The sequence below is a fragment of the Pelophylax lessonae genome (assembly GCF_965119305.1).
Source record: "Pelophylax lessonae genome assembly, chromosome: 4".
Lineage (NCBI taxonomy): Eukaryota > Metazoa > Chordata > Amphibia > Anura > Ranidae > Pelophylax > Pelophylax lessonae.
Window position 1 is genome coordinate 666,660,978 of NC_138771.1, and position 15,875 is coordinate 666,676,852.

General features: G+C 44.1%; 2 protein-coding genes across 2 annotated transcripts in view; one reads left to right on the forward strand and one right to left on the reverse strand.

Annotated features, from left to right (window-relative positions):
- Positions 1 to 15,875, forward strand: part of LOC309554200 (NACHT, LRR and PYD domains-containing protein 12-like) — a 612,971-nt gene that overhangs the window by 115,060 nt on the left and 482,036 nt on the right. The window lies entirely within an intron of this gene.
- Positions 1 to 15,875, reverse strand: part of LOC309554201 (NACHT, LRR and PYD domains-containing protein 3-like) — a 55,546-nt gene that overhangs the window by 31,030 nt on the left and 8,641 nt on the right. The gene's annotated exons all lie outside the window — the stretch shown is intronic.

Here is a 15,875-nt window from a genome sequence, read left to right on the forward strand (position 1 = left end):
TATAACAGGCCTTTTAAGTCTTGTATGGATCTTGAAAGGGAACCCACGCTAAAAAAAAACAAAAAAAAAAACGGCGTTGCAGGGTCATGTGACCACACAAGGGGCAGGGTCTCTGGGTGAGGTCACCCCATGGCTTTATAAGAAGCTGCAAAGAGCGGAGCTGGCATAATCATGGAAGACAGCATCAGAGGAGGACCGGGTTTAGCGGTAGAGATGACCAGAGGCACAGAACACCAGAGGAAGAACACCGGAAGGAGAAGATCGGAGGAAGATTTTTAATAAAGGACTTCTCAAAACTGTCTCTTGTTATAATTAGGAAACCACTCCTATTAGACCCATTCAAAAAAAACTGGCGTAGGGTCCCCCCTAAGTTCCATACCAGGCCTTTTGAGTCTGGTATGGATCTTGAAAGGGAACCCCACACCAAAATGAAAAAAAAAAAAAACGGTGTCACAGGGTTACGTGACGACACAAGGGGCAGGGTCTCCAGGGTGACATCACTGGGTGGCCATGCCCCATGGCTTTATAAGAAGCCGCAAATAGCAGAGCTGGCATAATCACGGAAGACATTGTCAGAGGAGGACCGGGTTTGGCAGTAGAGAAGACCAGAGGCACAGAACACCGGAAGGAAAGAGAAGATTAGAGGAAGATTTTTAACCACTAAAGCCCAGTACACACGAGTAGAAATTTGACCGGGAAATTTCGTCCGACGACCGATCTGCCGATTTTCGGCTTGTTAGTACGGTGCTTCCGACAACCGACTCTGACTTTTCGGCCCAAAAAATCCTGGTGTGCAGGCTATATAATTTTTGTCGACCGTTAAAACACGTCCGATTTTCGTCTCATTAGTACAGATTTCAATGGGGAAAAATCTTATGAGCAAGACTGGGCATGCTCAGAGAAGAAAGAACACAAAGAAAGCAATCCAACACATGACATCACTTCTGAAGTAGAATTCTGCTGTGCGGGAAAATTTGTGTGCAGTCTAGAGCACATTCCAACCAACAGACACCACTCTGGACAAAAGACGGACGACCGGTCGGCGGAAATTCGTTGCGTGTGTACAAGGCTTTAAGCCTCGGAAGATTTTACCCCCTTCCTGACCAGGCCCTATTTTGCGATTCGGCACTGCGTGACTTTAACCGACAATTGCGCGGTCATGCGAGGCTGTACCTAAACACATTCAATGTCCTTTTTTTCCCACAAACAGAGCTTTCTTTTGGTGGTATTTGATCACCTGTGCAATTTTTTGATCATGCGCTATAAACAAAAAAAGAGCGACAATTTTGCAAAATTAACAATATTTTTCACATTTTTTTATATGAAATTCCCCCCAAAAAAAATGTAAAAATCAAATTTTTTTAACATTTTTGGCCAATTTGTTTTCTGCTACCTATGTTTGGTAAAAAAAAAATCACAATAAGTGTATTTTGATTGGTTTGCGCAAAAGTTATCGCGTTTACTAACTAAGGGAAAGATTTTTGTAATTTTTGTTGTTTTCTTTTTTTAACGAGTAATGGCGGCGATCTGTGATTTTTTTTGCGGGACTGCGACATTGCAGCGGACAGATCGGACCCTTGACTGACATTTTTGACACTTTTGGGGTTACCAGTGACATTACTACAGTAATCAGTGCTATAAATATGCACTGTTACTGTAAAAATGACACTGGCAGGGAAGGGGTTAACTTTATTTAAGAAGGAGGGGTTAAGTGTGTCCCTAGGGGCGTGCTTCTTACTGTGATTGGATGTGGCTGTGTGTGTAACTGCAGAGAAATATGATCCTACATAGCAGAACCGTATGATCTCCATTCTTACACACAGGGCCGTCTTTATTCTTGATTGGACCCTGGGCAAAAATTTTCTTGGGCCCTCTTGAATCCACTGATCAACTATTTGGGGGCTCAAGGGGCAGCTGCTTTGGGCCCCACAACAATGACTAGACCCGGGGCAGCTGCCCCTTTTGCCCTGTGTTAAAGACAGCCCTGCTTACACAGGGAAGAATGACAGGCGGTTTTGTTTACATTAGCCGCCTGCCTTTCTCCCGCTGTAACGGACGATCGCGAGTGACCGGCAGACATCGGGTCCACCGGTCACTCGCGCGGAGGTGTCCGTGAACGAGCGGGGGCGGGAGCGCACCTCCGGCAGCGCACGCTCGCCCCCTATTGGCTCACAGACGAGTGACGTACCAATGCGGCGGCCGGCAAGCGGTTAATAAAGGACTTCTCAAAACCGTTTCTTGTTATAATTAAGAAACCACTCCTATTTGACCCATTCAGCACAGAGGAACACAGGGATTTCTTCAGAATAACAAAAGGTAGGAATCTGCAACAAAGGTTGTTACAATCCTTGCAATGTACAGAGATCACCCAGAGGAGAATGTTTTGCGGGACTGCGACATTGCGGCGGACAGATCGGACCCTTGACTGACATTTTTGACATTTTTGGGGGTACCAGTGACATTACTGCAGTAATCAGTGCTATACATATGCACTGTTACTGTAGAAAATGACACTGGCAGGGAAGGGGTTAACTGTATTGGAGAGGGAGGGGTAAAGTGTGTCCTAGGGGCGTGTTTCTAACTGTGCTGGGACATGGCTACTACTGTAAAAACAGAGATCAACGGTAGAACCGTCTGATCTCCATTTTTACACAGGGGAGAATGACAGGCGGCTTGTATACATTAGCTGCCTGCCTTTCTCCCTTCCCGGCGAACGATTGCGAGTGACCGGCGGACATTGGGTCCGCCGGTCACACGCACTGACTCCTTAGGGAACGAGCCGGGGCGGGCGCGCGCTCGCCCGCTATTGGCTCACAAGCCGGTGACAGGCTAGTGACGTACCGGTACGTCACTTTGCCTGGCCGGGGCTGACCGCTGCAGTATATGTACTTGCGGCGGTCGGCAAGTGGTTAAAAAAAAACGACACCATCTTTTTCCAAAGTAGCCTGTATTTCTCCTGAGGTTACCTGTGGATTTTTCTTTGTATCCTCCAAAAATACAATGCCTCCGCACTGCCAAGGAGACCTAATTTATCACTCTTATTAAAACCTTCTCATCCAGTCCCCATCAACTCTTCTCTGCCATTAATTCTCTACTTCGTCCTCCACTGCCTCCACCCACTAACTCACTCACTGCCCAGGAGATCGCCAATCACTTTAAAAATAAGATTGATTTGATTTGTGATGAAATTACCTGTCTATAGGTATCTCCCCCCCCCCCCCACCTTAACACCCCATGTCCACAAGTACAATCCAAACTCCTTATTCAACCTACTACTATAGACAAGGTTGCTAAACTTATTTCCAACGCCCACCTAACCACCTGTCTCCTGAACCTACTTCTCTCTCAAATACTGCAGTCGCTCTTTGACTCTATCCTGCACTCTCTAGCCCACTTCTTCAATCTCTCCCTCTCTTCTGGCATCGTCTCCAACTCTCTAAAACATGCACTAGTCACCCCCAACGCTAAAAAGCCTTCATTGGACCATACCAATCCTAAAAACCTACACCCCATCTCCTTGCTTCCCTTTTCCTCCAAATTCCTTAAACGCCTGATTGACCACCTCATTAAGAATACCTTTCTTGATCCCCTTCATTCTGGATTTTGTTCTCAACACTCCACAGAAACTGCTCTCCTAAAACTCACAAACAACTTACTAACAGCAAGAACCATAGCATATGTGACAAACGTCCCTTTGCCTGGACATTCGCAATGGGCTCCTGGAGGAGTGTGGAGGCTAGCCTCCTGCCCACTAACTATGGGCCATGGAACAGGCTCATAAGATGTGACTGTAATGGTATTGTGCGTTGGCACCCTAGTTTGTCAGGCTGCCATTGCGTTCAAACGCTGTAGCAAGCATCCATCTTGTGTTTCGAGCTTAGTTGATGGTGTTAAAAACCAAATGGGTCATTTGTTACCACCCTCATCCCCCAGCCTTTTGGCAGTGTTAATCACCCCCTGGGTCACTGAATGCCAGGTTCCTGCGCAGCTGAAACTTTTCACACCTTTAATATAAACAAGCAGACTGACCGCCCAGCAATTCCGTCTCCTCGTGCTCTAGAGTTAATTGGTAATCTGAACACAGCATATGGCTCCTAAGTCTAGGACACAGCTAACCACATAGTTACATAGTTACATAGTTAATGAGGTTGAAAAAAGACATCAGTCCATCCAGTTCAACCTATGATGTGTGTGTGTGTTTGCTTTTAACCGTACATTGTATACCCCTGTAGGTTGTGGTCTTTAAGGTGCCCATCTAATAGTTTTTTGAAACTATCAATGCTCCCTGCTGATACCACTGCTTGTGGAAGAGAATTCCACATCCTTACCGCCCTTACAGTGAAGAACCCCTTACGCATTTTAAGGTTAAACCGCCTTTCCTCTAGTTTTAGTGAGTGGCCACATGTCTTGTTGTATTTCCTTACTCTGAATAGTTTGTTCCTTATGCTAGGGTCGCCAGTACAGTATTTGTACATTGATATCATATCCCCCCTCAAACGTCTCTTCTCCAGAGAGAATAGGTTCAGTGCTTGTAGTCTTTCGTCATAGCTGATGTCCTCCATTCCCCTAATTATTTTTGTTGCCCTTCTCTGGACTCTTTCCAATTCCAGCACATCCTTCCTGAGGACCGGTGCCCAGAACTGGACAGCATACTCCAGATGTGGCCGGACCAGAGTCTTGTAGAGCGGGAGAATAATCTCTTTATTTCTGGAGTGAATCCCCTTTTTTATACATCCCAATATTCTGTTGGCTTTGCTTGCAGCTGCTTGGCATTGCATGCCACTGCCAAGCCTGTTGTCTACCAGTACCCCCAAGTCTTTTTCCATCCTAGACTCCCCCAGAGGTTCCCCCCCAGTGAGTAGCTTGCTTTCTGGTTTCTGGCCCCCAAGTACATTACTTTACATTTCTCAACATTAAACCTCATCTGCCATGTAGTTGCCCACCCTGTTATTTTGTTTAGGTCCGCTTGTAAGGTTTCCACATCCTGTATAGAAGATATTGGCATGCTTAGTTTAGTATTATCGTCCGCAAATACTGAGATTGTACTCGATATCCCCTCCTCTAGATCATTTATGAATAAATTAAACAGGATTGGCCCCAGGACAGAACCCTGGGGGACCCCACTTTCCACCCCCGCCCAATCCGAGTACTCCCCATTAATCACCACCCTCTGGACTCTCCCCTGGAGCCAGTTCTCTATCCAGGTACTCACCTTATGGTCCATACCTACCTTCCTTAGTTTGTACAGTAAGCGTTTGTGGGGAACGGTGTCAAAGGCCTTTGCAAAGTCCAGATACACCACATCCACTGGCTTACCTTTATCTAAGTGGCAGCTCACTTCATCGTAGAAGGTTAATAGATTGGTTTAGCAAGAACGATTTTTCATATTGATTTTTCATACCACAAACTTCATAATTTCATACACAAGCAAGATATGTCTCTAGAAAATATATATTTGAATGCCAGATAAAATACAGATTGAATTAAGATCAAACTTGATCACTGTCGTTGCTAGGGGAAACAAGCTAGCGATCAGATGCCTTACAGGTCAGAGGTTATTCCAAGATAACCCATGTTTAGTGTCTGTAGAAAATAGATTAAATATCGTACAATCCAATGTCAGTTTCAAGCATGTAACCATTACATATTTCCAGATATGAGTTATTTTAATAATCTGTCTAAACGGGATGTGTCTTAGCATGTGTGAGCTCCAGGGGGACCGCCCATGGACCCAGAGCCTATTGGCCAAGTACTTCTGGTGACACCCCTGGAGGGTCAGAGAAAAAGGACAGGAATTGATAGAGAGGCAGTCTTCATTCTACCATCCAAGCAATAACATCGCTTTAAGAGAAGGCCGATCGAATGTTCAGCTTCTGAAACTAAGATAATACCAGGACATTTTTAAATGCTTTTATATTCACTCTTTACCTTCATATTTCGAAATTGCTGTATTGTGTCTCTATTTCTTTGTAACCCTTTTTTCTGTAAATATTTTTATTCGCACCAATTTTAACCTTTATAATTAAACCTTATTTTGAAAAGTGTTAACTTTGTCTCTAAGCTCTTAAACGCAAACTGACCCAAAAGAACCTGTCTCCTGAAAGAGCGCTAGTGTTAGGATTAATCCTTCGGACATTCCTGTCTGCATGTGACAGGGCATGTTACAGATGATTATTCTAAGGTCATAATTGATATTTGTAAAATTATGAGCGTCCGCTGGGCTCATTCAAACGTAGCGGTGGTGGCAGAGAAAGGGTTAATCATTTAATTAACCCGGTGACAATCGCTCTCAGTCTGCTGGCATCTAGATTGTGGTCCCGCAAGCTGGAAAATCTTTGTTGCAGGCATTGTTACACAAGTGACGGCAGGGTGTGAGATTGCTTGGTCTTTGGTCACGAGGTGGATGAGAAGGCCAGGGTGACTGAAACCAGAGTCGGGTCTGCACTAACCAGACTCACTGTACAACCACACCGGATTTCGTGTTCCCCTGGTTATCCTGGGTTCTATATGTCTGGTTTGTGTTGAAAGAATGAAGGGGCTCTTTCACTTAGGAAAGTAATATTTATGAACAATATGCCTCAAGAAATATATGGGGTCCCCCCAAAGTTCTGTTCTTGGACCTTTCCTATTCTCAATCTACCCCTTCTCCCTGGGTTAGCTGATAACCTCCTATGGTTTCAATGTAATTTCTAAGCTGATAACACCTACTGTAAATCTTTCTCTCTACCCCTCAGCTCAATCCATCAGTCTCCTCACGCATCACTAATTTACTAACAGGCATATCAGACTGGATGTCACACCACTTCCTCAAGCTTAACCTGTCCAAATCCGATCGAAATCATAATATTTCCTCCCCCACGAGCCTCTTCCCCTGACTTCTCTGTCAAGAGCAATGGCACTACTATCAGTCTGTTCCGGCATGCCAAGGTGCTAGGTGTTATCCTGGACTCTGAAGTCTCCTTTCAGCCCCACATCCAATCACTTTCCAAAACTTGCTGCCTCAACCTCTGCAACATATCTGAAATACGCCCCTTCCTAACCAATGACACCACAAAGCTCCTAATTCCCTCTCTGGTTATCTTCTGCCTCAACTACTACAATTCCCTCCTCATTGGTTTACCTTATATTAAGGCAATCCTCCCTTCAGTCCATCATGAATGCTGCTGCCAGACTCATCTACCTTACAAACTGATTAGTGTCTGCCAATCCCTCCACTTGATTCCACACACCCAATGAATTAAATGCAAAATACTAACAACAACTTACAAAGCCATCCAGAACTCGGCCCCCAGCAACATCACTACCCTAGTCTCAAAATACCACCCAAATCATGCTCCTCCTTCCTCCGAAGACCTCCTGCTCTTTAGCTCCCTTGTCACCTCCTCCCATGCTCACCTCCAGTTCTTCTCCCATCCTTTGGTATTCTCTACCCCAACCTGTCTGACGATATCAAGCTCTATTCACTTTTAGGTGATCCCTGAAAACTTTTCTTTTCAGAAAAGTCTGACCTGCCTCCACCTAACAACTGCACTTTTATTTTCTCCATCAGCCCATCCCCCACAGTTATTACCTTTTGTATCAATTGACTCTCCCTTTTAGTTTGTAAGCTCTCTGATTCCTCCTGTATTGAATTGTATTGTAACTGTACTGTCTGCCCTAATGTTGTAAAGTGCTGTGCAAACTGTTGGCGCTATAAATCTTGTATATTAATAATAATAATTATATTAAAATTATCCTGAATAATTATTCTGGCAGTTGTGGCTGCAATCTTTCTTGGTCTACCTGACCTTGGTTTGGTATCAAGAAATCCACAAATGTTACACTTGTTAATAAGTGATTGAACAATACTTGCTGGCAAATTTAAGGCTTTGGATATCTTTTTATATCCTTTTCTATCTTTATAAGCTTCCATTACCTTGTTACGCAGGTCTTTTGATGGTTCTTTTCTGCTCTCCATGGCTCAGTATCCAGCCTGCTCAGTGCATTAACGTGAGAGCTAACAAACTCATTGACTATTTATATACAGACACTAATTGCAATTTAAAAAGCCAGAGATGAGGGAAATTAACTCTTAATTGGCATTGTAACCTGTGAGTGTCATCCTGTGTGTCTGTACCAAGGCCAAACATTCCAGGGGATGGAAACTCTTCATCAAGGCCATTTTGGTGATTTATGTTATCATTATGATTTAAAAAGGAGCCAAACAACTCTGTGATAATAAATGGCTTCATATCATCACTGTCCGAAAATAATTTTTTTTTTTTGGCATGATCAGTCATATTTTCAATATTAATGCCAAAATGTCATCATTTCTGCCAGGGGGGGCAAACTTTTGAGCACAACTGTATACTGAGCTTTCAATCAGGTCCACATTAAAAACTAACAGCTGGACCTACCTGGAAAGCTTGGTTCTTAAAAGGAGAGTGGTTGTAGGTGGTAAAAACATGTTTCAGTTGCATGTTTTTACTGCTCCTCCAAACACAAGTGTAAACTAGAATCTCATGCCTAAGGTCATCATCATTATGATCTGAGCACAGTAAGTGCTCTTTGGCTCTGTCACAGTGTTATATGGCTTTGTGGTGCTGACTTTGGTATGGCTGTGCTATGTTACAGTCTGTAACACACAGTACAGCCATAAGTTAACAAAGTCAGCACCACACAGCCATATAACACTGTGACAGAGCCAAAGAGCACCTACTGTGCTCAGATCATCATAATGATGATCATAGTCACACAGTGGGCAGGGCCGAGACAAGGGATGGGCAAGAGGGACAGCTGCCCTGGGCACAGCGGTTTACTGTATGGATGGGGGGCACCAGTGAGCTCATTCTGACACAAGGCATTTTCACAAGTGGATGACTGCTGGGGGTAGCATCCCCTAGCACGTAATAAAGGGGGTGGGGGGCACAGTTTGGCCTCTTTGCCCTGGGTGCTGGATGACCTTGTCCCGGCACTTTCAGTGGGGAGTTTACGTACTGCACCTTCATTTAACAGTAGTCAGTGTCACTGTGTGCAGTGTGTGCTGCCACTTGGCACCGCCACCGGAGTAGACATGATGTACCCTCTCAGCTGTCTGCCGAACCTCACGTCAGTCACTGCCACAGTCCAAGTCACTTACTAAGGGAGTGATGTACAAGAATCACTCTGCCAGGAAAGGCATAAGCAGTGGGGCCACAGCCAGAAATATACCGGGGGAAGCACAATATGTGGCTCAAGCTTATCTGCCTGCACCCCAAAAATGTAAAAATAGTCCCCCCCCTTCTGTCACCTCCTGGGCCCCTCTGTTGACCTGATGGCCCAGGAAAATGTAACTGTGTCCTGGTAAGCAAGGAGCGGGTGTGTGGTTTAGCAAAATTCTTTGCATTTATTGAGGCAGAAATGACCAATAAAGCTGCCTGGGCCCCCTGTTTAGCTGAAGGGGCCTGGGCCTGATACAACAGGACCAGTTGCTCCCTGACAGCTCAGTTTTAAAACGCATCTCCTCCTGGTTATTACCACCCTTGTTTCAACTCCGAAATCTAGCCAACCCAATTTCAGGACGGTTCCTGTCATTCACAGAACTTCAAGAAAAATACAATATACGAAAAAACCAAGTTTTTCTTCTATTTACAAATTAGGCATTTTTTCCAAACTTTAAGAGCCCATTCACATTAGCGTGACTTGTCAGGCGACTTGTCAGCCTGACAAGTCGCGGTATGTCGCCGTCCATTGAGTAGTACAGGACCCGTTCTAATAGGAGTGACACAAGTCGCTCCGACTTAGAAAAAGGGTCCTGAACTACTTTGGGGCAACCTCGGAGTGACTTACATAGACTTCCATTATGTGAAGTCCCTGCAAGTCGCGCCGAAGTCGCAGTGCACAGCGGTGCACGCGACTTCACAGGTCGCCCCCCGAAGTCGTGTCGCCTCAGTGTGAAACGGCTCTAACTCAAACACTTACATTAAATAAGCCATCTATTTTTGAGTACACGTGTGCGCAAGGTCCATACCAGCCACATTTGATATCCTCTATATACAAAATGTTGCAGGAAGCCACCCCTATCTCTGAAGTCTCTCACTTATGTATGAAAAAATGGGCGCACATTCTCCAACCATACCCCTGAATGTTTGGGATAAGATTTGGACATCCGCATTCACTTCCTCAAGATGTGTAACCCAAAGGGAGACGGCCCTGAAAATTATGTTTTAGTATAGAGCCCCTGAGATGCTACATCGCCAGAACTCATCCCTCTCAGCCCTATGCTGGAGATGTGGTCTTGCGACTGGCTCGCATTATCACATCTTCTGGCAATGTGCTCTCTTACAGCCATTCAGGAGAGATGTTGGGTCAATACTTGAACAGGTGTTTGACCGCTCCTTCCCTTTGGACACTATAGATTATCTGCTGGGTCTTCCCTTCCATGGTATTAAAGCAGAGTTCCACCCATTTTATAAACATTATAAAAATTGATTATATTCCCCAAATGATAACAGCAGTTGCTAAATGTAATGTTTTTCCTATCTCCTAACAGTATATAATGTTTTATGAATTACATTCCCTATACAATAACCTTTATTTCACATCAATAGCGGGCTCCCATCTTAATTGTGGGCACATGAAGCCCACATGTCACTACTTCCTCCAAGCGGCGCTGCTGGTTACCCAGCATGCACCTCTGAATCCCGCGCCTGCGCAATGGACCAACGGCGCGGCGCACAATAGAGTCCATGGTTGCCATCTCAATGGCGGCGGCGTAGGAAGGTCCCGCCCCCTTGTTATAGCAACGCCTACCACGCGTCATTTGGAAATAACGCGATGTTTCCTTCCCATCCTTCCCACGGGCTCCAGGGAATGATGACTCACACAGGACAGACACAGGAATTGATGTATGTCGCCGCGGCGCCAAAGGGGGCAGGAAATTGATTAACTCTTGCAACAAAGTAAGTCAAGCAAGAAAGTAAAATAATAGTCGCCAACACTGTAATACTTTGGGGAATAAAAGCGATTTTTATAATGTTTGAAAAACAGGTGGAACTCCACTTTAAGAAGCTGAGTAATCGCCTGATTGCATACATACTGTTAGCAGCTAAGCGGGCGATCCCACTACGTTGGCTATCCACCAACCCACCCTCCAAATCTCAACTTCTTCTTCTCATTGATGAAATTCGGAGGATGGAGTTCTTAACTGCGAATGTTTCCAATACCCTGACAAATTTCATAACTGCTGGGATCTCTGGGACCAATCAATATATGGAGATGGCCCTTTGAACCCCTTCCATTCCCTTTCAAATATATCTTTTATTATTTTTCTCCAAACACAAATAGGGGTTTACAACAATTCAAAAGAAAGATAAGTACAACACTGTCCAGCTATAACAACATTGAAACTCCTTCATACTAAAGAGGCTATTCCAGTCTTAATTTCATCTACTGTATATCCCTTCAGGGAGATCTAAATTTATATATCTTACCACAATCTATAGTCACTCCTACCATTAAGGCGTACACTATCTTGCTAGTCTCTACCATACTACCCCATTTGCATACCCAAACAATTTAACAAACGCCAATAAAAACAACGAAACAAAAAAAAAAAAAAAAAAAAAAACCCCGAAGGTTCCCTCTCCTCCTCTTCCCATCATCATCCCTGCAGGTCTCCCCCCCTCTCTTCACTCATGTCTGCAACAACCTCAACCCCTCTTCTGACCGGATGAAGCTATTCCAGAGCTCCCAGGTCTCAGTATACAATCCACGTTTACTCTGTGATGTCAACACCAGGTCTTCCATTTTATTAATAACCTCTACTCTATGTAACCAGTGCTTTATCGTAGGAGGGTGTGGGCTTTTCCATAATGCAGGGATACAGGCCTTCGCCCCATTGACCAGATGTCGCACCACTGACTTCTCATATCTCTGTATGGGAATATCTGAGAGATGGAACAGGAAAAAAGCCGGATCTTCGTGAATAGTATATTCCGTAAATTTTTGGATAATAAGTTTCACCTCAGTCCAATATCCTGCAAGTTTCGGACAGGACCAAAAAACATGAAATATCCCTGCATCCTCTCCTCCACATCTCCAGCAGTTCGCTGATGTGTTTGGGAATATCCTGTGGAGTTTATGAGGTGTGTAGTACCACCTGTTCAATACTTTAAAGTTGGTCTCTTGGGTTTTGGTACAGATAGATGTTCCAAAAGCCAACGAGATCATATTCTGTATTTGTACTGATGTGAACGTACGATTTAGATCATTTGCCCACTTGGTCACCCATGGTAAAGCAGAATTATCTAGTGCTGGCATTAATAAGTTGTATAGTAAGGAAAGTGTATGTAATAGCACTCCTTCTCCCCAACAGTATCCTTCAAATTTAGACATACTCCTTGAGTACTCTGCAGAATTTGGCAGGGTACCCAGGAAATGATGCAGTTGTAGAGCTGACCAAAAGGTTAACCTAAAATTGCCATCCTGTTTCGTAAGAGTCTCTACTGTCGGCCAATTATCTGCTACTAGGAATTGCTCAGCTCGGGCATATCCATCTATACCCAACGCAATCAGGTCTGGTGATGAAAATCCAGGCCCAAAACGAGGGTTTCCAATCACCGGGAGCAATGGAGAGAAGGGGGGAATGATAGAGTATCTCCTATTAGCCAGATAGCCTATACGCAGCGTCGTACCTATAAGAGGATGAAGTCTTAGTTGTGAGGGTAGATCTGGATAACACCACAGTGCTCCTCTGAGGGGGATATTTGTCTGTGCTTGTTCTATACTAGTCCATAATTTAAGTGCATAATGTCTACACCAGTCAACCACCCTGCTCAGGTGGGCTGCCTGGAAATATTTCTGCATATCCGGGAGAGCTAAACCACCGCACTTTTTTGGCCAGGTTAGTAGCTTCCGCGCTAAACGGGGTCTTTTCTTTGCCCAGACGAATTTGATAAATAGAGCATGGATGAGATGGAAGTATCAAGCAGGTAACCGCACCAGTAGGGCTCTTATCAGGTAGATATGTTTAGGCAAAATATTCATCTTTATCAAATTACATCTGCCAAACCACGAGTGGAAACCTGTGTGCCATTTTTCCAGAAGGGTACGTGTCTCTGCTATCAAAGGGGGGAAATTCAAATCATAAACCCTAGATAGACATGCTGGGATATAGGTGCCCAAGTATCGTAGAGCTCTATTAGTCCAACGAAAGCAGAAATTTGTCTGTAATGTTCGCCGAAGTGACGCACTCACCCTCACTCTCATCGCTTCTGACTTACTATAGTTAATTTTAAAGTTCGATAGAGATCCGTATCTGGTTAGTTCCCTCAGTAAATTCGGTAGAGAAATAATTGGGTTTGTCAGGGAAAACATAAGATCATCAGCGTACGCAGAGATCTTATAATCACCCACTCCCACTTGGAGTCCCTGTATATCTGGATTCTGCCGCACCGTACAAAGAAAGGGTTCCAGTGAGAGAGCGAATAATAGAGGAGATAAAGGGCACCCTTGTCTCGTCCCGTTATTAATGGGAAAAGAGTCAGATAATAATCCATTCACTTTGACCTGTGCAGTAGGATTTGAGTAAATGCTAGTGATCCAACGTTGCATATTACTTCCCAAGCCTATATGTTTAAGAATCGTGAACATAAATCGCCAGTTCACCCTATCAAAGGCTTTTTCTGCGTCTGTGTTGATAAAGACACTTGATATCCGAGAGGTGTCAGCAACGTGGATCAAATTTAGAATTTTAGTAGTGTTGTCTCTGGCTTCTCGGCCTGTGACAAAACCCACTTGGTCGAGGTGAACAAGATCAAGAAGATGTGGAGCCAATCGGGCAGCTAGAATTTTAGAAAAAATTTTTAGATCAATATTAAGTAAGGAGATAGGTCTATAGCTTCCACAGCATGTAGGGTCTTTTCCCTCTTTCAAAATCACAGTTATATGTGCCGCTAAGGTATCTCTAAGCATGCTAGGGTTTTCTCTTGGCGAATTAAAAAGTCTAACCAGATACGGACCCAGGATGGGAAAAAAAACCTGAAAATACTGAAGTGTGAAACCATCTGGGCTGGGAGCTTTCTTTAACTTCATAGTGTTGATGGCCTGTTGAATCTTTGTCAGGGATATTGGCTCCTCTAATTGTTCTCTTATCTCAGTGTGAAGGGTTGGTATATGCGATTCTACAAGATAATCTTCCATCTCTGAGATAGAGGCCGGAACATCTGTCAAAGAGTATAGCGACGCATAGAATCGACCGAATTCACTCACTATTTCTTTGGGTGGGGTCAGTTTCTGTCCCTGTGATGAAATAATATTAGGAACATATGTTGTTAATTTTGGGTCTTTTACCGAGCGCGCCAGTAGCTCCCCACATTTATCCCCGAGTTCATATCCCCGGCCTCTGCTCCTCTGTAGTGCCGCTTTGGCCCTAAACAGGAGCAGATCAGCTAATTGCTGCCGTACTTGTATAAGTTCAGCCTCTAAAGTTGATGTTGTAGAATGTTTGTATTGAGCTTCCAAATGTCTAAGTTTATCTAGAAGCTGTGTTGATTGTTTCTCACGTTCTTTTTTGAGTCTAGATCCGTGTTTAATGAAAAGCCCTCTAAGAACCGATTTATGAGCCTCCCACAGATTCCTTATTTCACAATCCTCCAGATCATTCATATTAAAGTATTCTTGAAGGCCCGACGAAATATCCGTCAGGACCTCAGGAATCTGTAAGAGGCTCTCATTCAGTCTCCAAAAACCTTGACGAGAGGCGGTATACTCCGATACAGCATAAGTGAGAAGCACTGGTGCGTGGTCCGACCATATTATATCCCCAATTGTTGCCGTTTTAACCGCATGAAACTGACCGTGTGGGATTAAAAAATAATCAATCCTTGAATAGGACTTATGGGGTGCTGAAAAAAATGTATAATTCCCGGTCTGCAGGGTGTAGTACTCGCCACACATCTATCCATTGGGCATTATAAAACGTTTGTGCAATATTTTTATTTGCGGATGGTAGTATAGCCGAGTTACCCGTGGATGTATCTCTTCGGGGAAGTAATGGTACATTAAAGTCTCCGCCTAGAATAAGCTGTCCTTCCCTAAACTCCAGGAGTAGTTTAGTCACTCGCTTAAAGAACCCTGCCTGTCCTTCATTTGGTGCATACAATGTTGCAAATGTAATTAATGTGTCTGCTACTTTCCCCTTAATAAAAAGGTATCGTCCTTCTGTATCTGCCATAATCTCATTCAATGTCCAAGGTATTTTTGATGCTAGCAGTATAGATACTCCCTTGGTTTTAGCGTCAGTGTTCATAGAGTGATAAACTGTATTGTAAAGTCTATTCGTAAATTTAGGGGCTTTATCTCCTTTAAAATGCGTTTCTTGAATAAAGGCAACATCTACCCTCAATCGCTTAAGATCATTAAGTAACATCCTCCTCTTTTCCGGTATATTAAGACCCCTGGTATTTAAAGAGAAGATGGTAAGGTCCCCCATCGTAAAAATGGGGAGAGGAGGAGAACGTTTTTAAAAAAAAAAAACCCCAAAACCCCAAACAAACCCTCTCAAAGAAGAAAGGGTGGCGTTACCCCTTTCCTCCTTAGAGCCTATCGCTCTTCCACTAATAAGGGAATTCCCATGTACACTATGTGACTAAAAAGTCACCCCTCAATGTACTGACCTAATTGGGAGAGTGGTATAAATCATGCACGGAAGCAGAAGTATATGTAGAAAAAAGAAAAAAGAAAAATCACTGCTCTCCCAGTTCCCCCCCCCAGCCCCACCGACAAGGATCATGACCTTATTATTCTAAAAGGGAAAAAAAAAAAAAAAAAAGAAAAAGGGGAGGGGGGGGGGAGTGGAAGACAAGGGGGAGGAGGAGAGATAAGAAGGCCCCTAACAGGGAAGAGGATAAAAAGTA